Genomic DNA, 10,892 nt, shown 5'->3' on the forward strand with positions numbered 1-10,892 from the left:
CAAATGTACAAACATCCATCAGCCTCGGCGCTCTGTTGGGAGAAACTGTGGGCAGACTGGTACGCTTTTACACATACTCTGGAAATGTAAATCATTGACGAGTTATTGGAGTAGCATTTTTCAGTTACTATCATCTATGCCCGGGTGTAGTACAGCCCCTAACCCAGCATTGGGCCTTCTACCTATAGGAATTGACCGCTTCCCTGTTCATTATCAAGCACTGGTTGTCCACACCTTGTTGGCTGCTCAACTCAGTATTGTCAGGCATTGGAGAAGCCCATTAATTGTCTCTGTGTGCGAAACTTATCAAACCTTACAATTACACTACGAATACGAGAGATTATTCGCGCTTAAAAAGCGGTAAGTTTATTGTATTTAATAGAAAATGGAAAATGTGGATCCATTAACATGAACAGTCACAAAGTTTCTTCTCTCTCCTCCCCTATTCTTGACCCTTTCCCTTCCCCCCATCCTCTCTCTATGAACTTGCTCTTTATATACTTGAATGCATATTGTAAATGTACAAACATGACAGCATCTTTTTTGGTTGAGTATTGTTGAGTGAAATGTTGCCTTTTACTTTTCCTTGCATTGCCCTTTATATTGCACTAACCATGCTTGTTATCTTTGCAAAATCCAATAAACATTTATTTTTGAAAAAAGAAAAGTATTTTTTTTACAAAACAGAGATATTAATGAAGTGCTGCTTGCTTCACATTTACCTCTGCGGTATTTCACATGAGCAATCAAGCAATGGCAAACCTATTTGTAAATGAACACATTTAATGGAAGTGTCACACATTTTTGTGCTGCAAAGTCCGACCCCATTTAAGGAGGTCTAATATAGTTTATACTGATCTTTCATACTAGGTGCTAGAGGCCCTCTTGCCAAAATGTACATGAGTCAGGTGTCTGTACCTATACTCCTAAAAACAGAAGGCAATAATGGCAACTCATACATGACTAAATGAAGTCACGTTTTCCACAAACAAGACAGGTGCAAAAGTGGAGTCAATGCCCATAATAACCAGATCCTTATTACTTCTAAATAATGAAACCGGACTATTTGTAATAGGCATAAGCTACATTACTGGAAATTTCTTCAGCTTTCGCAGATCAGCCTAACATGAATATCATTAAGTCATTTTTGAGTGTAATGCCATGTTTTCAGTAAGGAGGGCCTCCGTAATTAAAAGGTTCAAATTAAAAACCAAAAAAAGGCTTGAAAAGAGAAGTTCAAAAGACCACTATGAAGCCAGATTTTCTTTTATGAATAATAAACTATTCTACTACAGATGAAAGTAGAACATTTTACAAACTACTGACATCAAAAGGCAAGAAGAGTAGGCCTCTATCACAGCTGGCCTTTAATATGTTAAAGAACCAGAGAAATAAGCAAAACGAAAAACAGTCCAAATCAGACTAAAATTTCACTGTTCATGTTCAATATTTCGCGCATAGTATGGAATTTGAATCTGTACCAACTGAATGTTCAGTTCTTGGTCTGATGACTCAAGCAATGCACACAAATTGCATGCCCAGACCTTTGTGAAGAGTAAACAAGCACAGTGTGAAGTTGGCCAATTTGTGCTCTGTGTCTAACACCCATGACTATGGCAGCTTTGCACAATGATCTGCAGGGCACTGATGGCCACAGGAAGAAATCTCAGGGGATCTCAATTGGGGAGAGACAATTAGCAACTGAGAAAAATCTTGGCTGATGCATAGGCATATTGCAGTGTAATGTGCAATAATGTAGAGATAAAGAATCCTGATGAAAACTTACTCATGCAAGCTCAGAGGATAGAAGAAACTGCACTTTGGCAAGCAGTACTCTATACTGTCCACTCCTTGTTCTTCTCAATACATGTATATTATATACTGTATTACAGACCCCTGACACAGACACACAAGTGGCTAGCAGCTTCAGCATATGTATCTGCTAGAAAAGATTACTCAAGTAGCCTTCAGAGACTTGAAAGACGGTCTCAGATGATGGAGACCATCCTGAAGTCTCTAGAAACAGCCCAATTATTCTCTGTAAACGTCTGTAGAAGCGGTGGTAAGTATTTTTGGTAATCCACATTGGGGATAACTTTTCTCAATTGCAGAATTTGAAAGTTCCGATGAAGCTGCTCCCACAAAAAGACAGGAACCTCCCAAACAAGAGGACGGGGTCTTGAGTAAAAGCAATCGAGAACAGATGGGGGTGCACCACCCTTTGTAAAGTCCAAAACAATTTATTTGTAAAAGGTCAAGAGGATAAAAAAGGCAATGTGTTTCAGGGGTACACACTGCTTCCCTTTCACCAGGGCTTTTAAAATTCTTAGCTGGTTAAATTCTGTTTGGAGAAAATATGGACTCCAGCTTAAATCATCAATGTCACTATTAACCAGTGTCCGTGGATGGATTGGTATTCACATCGACGACACTAGTTAATACTGTAATTTATGATTTAAGCCCAAGTCCACACTTTACCAAAATAGATTCAATCAACTAAGCATTTTATAAACTCTGATGAAAAGACTAGGTGAACCCCCGAAACACACTGGCTTTTTTATCCTGTAGATCTTTTATAATTGCTTTGGACTCTACAAAGTGTGTTGATGCCCCCATCTGTTCTTGATTTAATTATTCTCAGAGACCGATAGAGGTGTGTGTGCACATGTAGTCGGGGTGAAAATGCAGGGCAAGCTGGCTGTCGGCTAAAGGCATGTCTGCATGAGGGGTCTGTGATGTACATGGAGATAAACTATTCCAGTACCCTCAATTAAATCTTTTGCAATTATATCCTGTGCTGTTTAGTGCTATTCAGAACGCTTGCACAACAGAACAATTATTTAGAGGGGCATACACCTCCACAAGGGAGTAACTGTTAGGCTGTCTTAGTAGCGTGTCGAATGTTTCACCCATATTTAGAGTGCAACATAGTCAGATCGCAAATCCCCCACCTAGCTCCCCAGTTACCCGAATCGCAGGGTTCTTCTCCCTGCAGGCTTGTGTACAAGTTTAATTCATACATGGCTCTGCCCACACAGCTGCATCATCAATTCACAAATCCTTTGACAGGACTGAAGTTGCAATGCTTTAGTGGCTCTAATTTAAAAAATAAAAACGTGCTCAATTTTAAGGAGTGTGCATTTTTTGTGTTTCAGAATGTGGAATTCCCCTTTAAAGTTTTATGTAAAAATTGCAGATCACCCTTAAAATTACACTAAACTCAGGAGTTAAATCTTACAAATCCATTCAAGTACCTTAACTATTAACAAAAATGTATCTTATTTGTGCATCACTTAGCTGTAGATCCTGAAATCGTCTCTATATTGCTGCCGACACTGTCCTTCCTTCTGGAGGGTGGCTACTTTTGTTCCCCATGGTCCCTGTGTGTGTTGTTAAGCAGTCAGCGCTCCAAGCTTACTCCCGTGGTGGACTACATTCTCACGTTTAGTTTACTCATTTGTATTGAGATTGTAGCACGTATTTTGATAGTAAGTATAAGTCTGCACCTACTCTTTTCCTGTTCACTGAGCAGGATGTAAGTGGAGAGATAGCACCGCTGTATTCCTTCGACTGATTACAGTAACAAAGAAAGGGGTGTCCTCTGCCTGCCTGTGCTATGTCAAGCACAGAAAACAGAAGAGCACCAAAAAAAAAAAAAAGTTTAATAAATTGCGTTGATCAACAGCCAACACATTTTGGGGGCAGACAACCCCCTTCCTCAGGGCTTGGAAATAATGAAGGAATGGACTCAGAAATGCAGCTATGGCTGGTTCTTCCAAAATGTTTAGATCGCAGGCAGTTATTCTGTGCTATGCGGCGGGGCTGTGCAAATCTCAGAACTGGATTGCCAGCAATTCAAACACTTGGCAGTTAAAGCAGTTAATTATATGTATTTAATTTGTGAATTTAGCAGTTTGTATAGAATAGGACTGTGCAATAAGCAGCCAATAAATTAAGAAATGCTGTACTTTCTTGATGTTTGCATCACATGTTCAAATCATGGCAATCTAAACAATTTTATAGAATGATAGCTTTTTAAAAAGGAAATGACAAAATGGCTTTAAAGCACGTTGTATATTATATCGTGGTTAATAAAACTGGAATCCAGCGTTTTTAAAGATTTGTGGAAAGAAAAAATGGGACCAGAGGCAACTGCAACCAGTTTGAATAAACCTTTATATTTTAATCCATTGTCTCTACTGCTCTAAACCTGCTCTTCAATGTTCTGCCAATTAAGGAACATCCTGCTCATTCATATGTTATATGCAGAATGAAGCTAGCCATAATATTTTTGTGACACCGACACAGCAACAAGAGCTTTTACTAGCACTGGCCCCATCTGGTGCGCTATTCTCAAGAGGCTAGAAAATGATTTCCCATTTACTGTACCCATTAATAGGTGCAGAGAAATGCTGATGATTCAGGGTCGTCCCCCAGATCGAAGCAGGGCATTTAGGTAATTGTAGATTACTTAAATTTGTATGACCCTGCACCCATTAAAGTAATAAACCAATACGGTGTTATGTTGCAAAAAAACAGGCCCCTATCATTATTAACAATTAAAGATATACGCTCAAAAAATTGTGAAAGTGGATTTCATTTAAAGTATATATCTAGCCAAATTGTTTTTTTTTTTTTTTTTTAAGACCTTGGTCAGGTTTTGGCAGGGGTCTCTATTGCCCAACCTTCGAGCCAATATGGCCAGGTTAAAACACGTCTGCTCGAGGTCCTAAATTACTTAGCTTGTAACAATGCACAGTGTCAGGATACATCACCAACAGGCAATCTGAGGACAAGTACTGGGTAAAACTGGGTAAAAGACAAGTCTTTGTACACTGAGCATTTAAATATACTGGCAACAGTAGAAAACTAGAATTCCCAACAGAGGACATATTATTCTGATTTACTAAAGGAATTGGGAGTCTTCACACAATAAAATTGTGTAAACATTCACTTTCATTATCTAATCATGTGAAAAGCAAATTCCTGCTTACTTTCTTTATATGTACATTATTGGATAATTTAAATGAATATGCATATTTATTTATTGTTTGAAGAGTCCTAACTCTGGCTGTCAGTGCTCAAAGCATGATTTTTGTAAACTGAACAATAATGAACCACTGACTCACAAATCCATCTCCACTTTCTACTCCTCATACCAATCTCATTAAATTTTTAAATAATAGTCCTCAGGAGGATGACACACATCCTTCATCCCTGTCCATGGCGGGGGGGATATTTACAGCTCCAGGATTCTGCCATAATTTTTAAATCTGTGCTCTTGCGGCTCTTGGTCATAGAGAGTAATGGTTGTACACACCTAAGCGAGCACACACACCCAGGAAGGCCATTACTCTATATAACCCCTAGAACATGCACTCTGACTTTCCTGGTTTGCATACTGTTCTGGGTCAGTGACTGTCTTGAGTATTAAGGCCAATGGGTCAGGATAACAGGAAGACATTCCAATTTTAAAGAATGTGGTCAGGGAAAAGAGCCCTTTGATTCTTTTCTCATTACAGGTTTACTTTATAGGACACCACTTAACAAAGTTTTACAATTTTGTTGTGGTAACAGCCACAGAAGCCATTTTGTAACTTAAAGGTTATAAAAATTACTTTTTTCCATGAAAATTAGCAGCCAGCAATGAATGTCTAAAACCAGAAAACAAATTCAAATATAGCTTCCATCTAACCATGACAACAATGCCAACAGTGACATTTTGTATATTGCTTGTGTACGCAATTGACACAGAAATGTCCATTTCTGTTCATTTCACTGGCTGCAGGAAACTTACATCTTCTGCTGTCCACCCTGTGAAATGCTGCTGCAATCCAGAGAAATGGCTGGATAAAGTCTTCTTCAGACAGCTCTGGGTGGTTCCTTCCACCAACCTCAATGTCGCGATATAAAAGGTTGGCACTGAGCTCTTTGGAGGAAGTGCTGGTTTCTGAAAAAGACTTAAGCAAGGACTTCATTGGATTGGAGCAGCGTTTACAGGCATGAGCAGCAGGAGGTTTCTTCAGATACATCTCTTCTGGCCATTTAGATTGGTGACAGTGATACTTTAATATCATTAGACCATGTATGTGCCTGCAAAGAATGACCAAATCACTAATTATGGCAAACAGCACAAGATGACAAGGTGACATGAATGGCACCACCACCCCTTCCCGCCTCAGAACATGGGAGGCTTTAATTATGCAATCCTGTGTGTCCCGACCACTAGCCGTGCCTGAACGCACTGGATGTGGTGTGAACTGGCCCTAAAATATAGCGTTCTAATCACATATTACAATGACATGGATTGTTACCAGGGACTCTTAAAATGCCATCATGTACAGTGGTACCTCGGTTCACGAACGTAATCCATTCCGCGATTCTGGTTGCGAACCGATTTGGTTGTGAACAGAATCAAACTGTGATCTCGACTAGAGGAAGCCATGACCATGCGTCAGAGCAGGGAAAATGGCTGCGGTTGTGTTCGACACCTGAAGCGGAGTTCGCGAACGGAGGCAACATTTTGCTGAACTTCCTGTTTCCGAACCGAATTGTTCACGAACAGAAGCATTCATGAACCAAGGTACCACTGTATTCTGTAGTTCCCAGTCTTGTTTTACTACCTGTAATGTTGGGATGACACATATGGCCTTGCATGAATGTGTCTGGGGCACAGTATTGTCTATGGATGCATTTAGCAGATGAAGCCTCATGGCAGGATTACCCCAGGGCTGTCAAAATAACTAATTAGAGAAAGTTTAGCAAAGTCATTTTGCATCAGGAAGTAATTTAGAAGAGAAAGATTTAGCTATATTAAAAGAGACATCATTATCCAAAAAGGATAACTGCACTATTAAAGCACATCAGCTATGTTGCTATATCCAGGAATACTATGCAATTTGGCGAACATAGGCTATTACAACTGCAGCTTTCTTTCTCTGTGCTTTGAGACATCATAGGCTCAGTCCAGTGTACACATAGCTCTGTTTATCTTTGGTTTGTCTGTGTCTGCACTCTTCGGAATGAGAAAGTAAAACCTGTTTGATTCAATATATTGTCAGCCAAGATCCAATAATGATGATCGCTATGCTAAACTGCATGAATGCATGTGATCAACGGAGATCACAAACTGCTATAAGCAGGCAGCCTATGCAGAACTTTAGCTAAGCCCAACACCCTCTTATATTTGATTTCACACAGCCAATGGTGGAATGAAGAAAAAAAGATCTAGAAGGATTCCTGCATAGCTTCCTTGTTTTTCATACTGGTCTGGAGACATTTGCTCTCCCTACTGTAGCTAAACCTATGTCTGCTTCTAGGATGATCTCCCATGAGGACAAGCAGCATAAAAACCATTTAACCCCCATTCACATCAGAGCGATTTGAAGCACATTTCCAGAAGCACCTTAAAACGCTCAACTCTCATTGCTAAAGGAAAAAGTACAGGGCCTTCTTTCCAGCATGATCATGTGTTTTGGCACTGATTGGCTTCAATGGGAGAGCCAAAAAGACATATTTCATGTGTCTTCATGAGCAATTTTGCACCTAACAACCATCTTCTATTCCTAGTAACTAAAAGCGAGCAAAGACGGTGACACTCAAGTGTGTCGAATAAATTATGACTGCCAGTAGTGAGGACACTGATTCATACATGCACACAAGATACCTTGTTTGCAGGGACTATGGACACAGACAACTTCAATATAATGAGAGATATGTAAACACTGTCCGGACCCTTCAGAGACAATCTCAAAGAATGAAAATAAAATTAGGAGGTAAAATACATTAGCACTTTTAATATACGTAAGGACACTAAGCTACTTAGCCGTCATAATTTAAGTACAGTTGTTCTTTAAAAAAGTGACAGAACAGAGGCTCTCTTCGGGAGACTGCACAGTAGATCCTTCTGCTAGAACACAGTGTAGATCTAATATGCACTGCGTGTTCATGAGAACATCAAATGACCATAAGGAGGAACTGAACTCTAGCCATGGCTAGAAGAAAGCAGCCAAAGAGCGAAGGACTAGTTACCAGTATAGCCTGTGCTCTGCCTGCAGCTGACTTGTTTTTCCCAAAATACTGGATTACTATGCCATGTTCTGCCCTGTGTCTCTGTGAGGAGGCAGCCATCTTGGTAGAGGCAGGGCTTTGCTTCCTCATGTCAAGAGTCTCCATCAAGGAGAACAGTGAACAGCACAGCCGTGACATCACTAGATCTCCTGAAACTAGCAGTCAGAGGCAGCAGTGCCTTAGATCTCACAGGCAGATATACAGCCATGTGTCTGAAGGAACAGGCGTACCTAGTTCCTTCAGACACATAGCTTCCCCGAAAATAAGACCTACCCCAAAATTAAGACCTAGTACCATTTTTGGGAATTGCTAAAATATAAGACCTACCCCGAAAATAACACCTAGTAGTGACCATTCCCAGGGCCGGTGGTGGCATAAGGGGGAACTTGAAGAGCCACGGGAGAGAATCAGCTGTGCCAATGAAGGCAGCGCTAGAGGAAGCAAGGCAGCAGCGCAGGGAGCATAGCTGCATAAGCCGATGCTTCCTCTATAGCGCTGGCTCCTGTCACAGGCGGAGTGATACCAAATGCATTCTGCCTGTGAGGAATCTATAGTAAAAGCACGCTTCGCTCATTCTGGTTACCAAATTGCTCTTGGAAAGGTACGGCACCCCTAATTACCCTATTCTTAACTTTGCCATTTTGGATTATTTAATATTTGTATTTGCATTAACTTTGGATTGTTACACATTAATTTAAAAAAAATTACACATTAAAAAAAAAAAATAAGACCTGCCCCAAAAATAAGACCGGGAGTGTTTTTTTTTAGCCAAAAAAAATATAAGACAGTGCCTTATTTTCGGGGAAACACGGTAGGCACACTAACATACTATATTTCTCAGGATAAATTAGAAAAAAAAAAAAAAAAAAAAAAAGAAAAATTTTTTAGGAAACGGTTTAGGCACAATTAATATGTTCTCTATATCATAACATAGTCTCACTTTTTGAGTTCAGGTCCACTTTAAGCAGTGCCCTTGATAACACAGTGTGACAATCATATATATATAAGCCCTTTAATTAGATGCCCTTTTAAAGCAAGAATTCCATACCCCTCCAATCTTATGAAAGAAGGAATTCTTTAACTATTAGGTCTTTTTGTCAAAACTGTAATTTTGTAACTAAACTAGGTTGCTTCAAAGGCAACTTGTCCAGATAGAAATATGGAGCTCGCATTGCAGACCTGATTTCAGCAATGCAAGCTTCAGGACAGACTGCTTTTCTTTGACCTAGATCAAGGATGAGGATGACACAAACAATTACAGATCCTATATTACTGTACTCACAGGTTTACAACTAAATATACAACATAGAGACATGATATTTATATATATTATTTATACAGGTCAGTGAGACAAAGTGGTGCCATTAAACTATATAATGACCCACGCTGAGCAGATTTTGTGCTGCATGTGACGCGCCATTGTACAGCGGTCTCTTATTACACAGCCCCTTTTGTTCCACAATATACAACACATTTAAAGCCCAACAAGAAAGGTTTCTCTCTCTCTATAAAATGTCCCATAATTTCCTGTCCTGGTGACAGGGTGCGACACATACAGGAGATAGGATGCTAATGGAGACAAACAGTATTTTTTTTAAAAAGTACAGTGGGAAGAGGTTAGAGCATCTGACAGGCTTTTATTATTCCCGGTTTCTTCCTGTTCCAGTGACAGCTGCATCCTCTTGTTTCTTGTCACGGTGTAATCTGGACAGGAAGTGGTGGTAAATCTTCCTGAGGAGGATACAGAAAGTTGGGCTTTAACCTGTATTTGCACTATTGCAGCCAAACTGAGATAACACCTATTTTAAAGTTGTTACACGTTCTCCTTTAAATAGCTTAGTTTTTTTTTTAAATACTGTTTATAGATTACGTGCCCTTTTCTCAAAAACTGTTTTTCTGCAAATAAGTTTTGTTCTGGAATGCAAGGGGGGAGGGTCCTGGGAAGGTTAATGTTTCCAATAATTAACCGTGTCTGTATTGTGCTGGCAGAGTTCATTATCAGTTGTAATCTAGATTTGAACAGTCTGTCCTAACAAAGGGTTAAAGACCTAGAAGCATTGTACTGTCACTTTGGGCAGACTGCGACTTTCTCTGTACAATTTCAAAAGACTGCTATGCAGAGAGATCTTAAAGATAATCATTTTTTAGTTATGCTGTGTGAATAGGAACACATAAAACATACCGTTTAGTGAGGTTTTCTCACATTTGACTGCAAAAGTGGCTATATATATATATATATGTATTGTATTTTTTAGAGCTGCAACAGTTAATCGATTTAGTCGATTAAAATCGACGATTGAAAACGTTGGCAACGTTTTTGATCGTCGATCCGTCGGCGATCGATTGATTTGCCTGTTCGGGGCTCCACATGCGGCCTGAGCCACACGTCACACTCTGCTCCCGCCGTGCCCACGGCACAGGCCGTGTAAGCCACGCCCACCGCATAGGACGCTGAAGCCGCGCACGCCGCTGCTCTACTCCTCGACGTGATCTCCCTAAGTGTGGACCAGGTGTGCAGGGATGCAGTGGTGGAACAGGTGCGGGGTGGTGGAATAGGTGTATGGGGGTGCAGTGTGGACCAGGTGTGTGGGGGTACAGTGGTGGAACAGGTGTGCAATGTGGAGAGGCAGTGGTGGAATAGGTGTATGGGGGTGCAGTGTGGACCAGGTGTATGGGGTGCAGTGGTGGAAAAGGGGTGCAGTGTGTACCAGGTGTACAGGGATGCAGTGGTGGAACAGGGGTGCGGGGGAGGGGTGGTGGAAAAGGGGTATGGAGGTGCAGTGTGGAACAGGTGTATAAGTGTGATGTGGTGGAATAGGTGT

General features: G+C 40.5%; 1 protein-coding gene across 2 annotated transcripts in view; it reads right to left on the reverse strand.

Moving 5' to 3' along the window:
• Window positions 1–10,892, reverse strand: part of TTBK2 (tau tubulin kinase 2) — a 63,274-nt gene that overhangs the window by 48,390 nt on the left and 3,992 nt on the right. The window lies entirely within an intron of this gene.

The sequence above is a fragment of the Nanorana parkeri genome, unplaced genomic scaffold (assembly GCF_000935625.1).
Source record: "Nanorana parkeri isolate BGI_ZX_2015 unplaced genomic scaffold, ASM93562v1 scaffold791, whole genome shotgun sequence".
Classification (NCBI taxonomy): Eukaryota; Metazoa; Chordata; class Amphibia; order Anura; family Dicroglossidae; genus Nanorana; species Nanorana parkeri.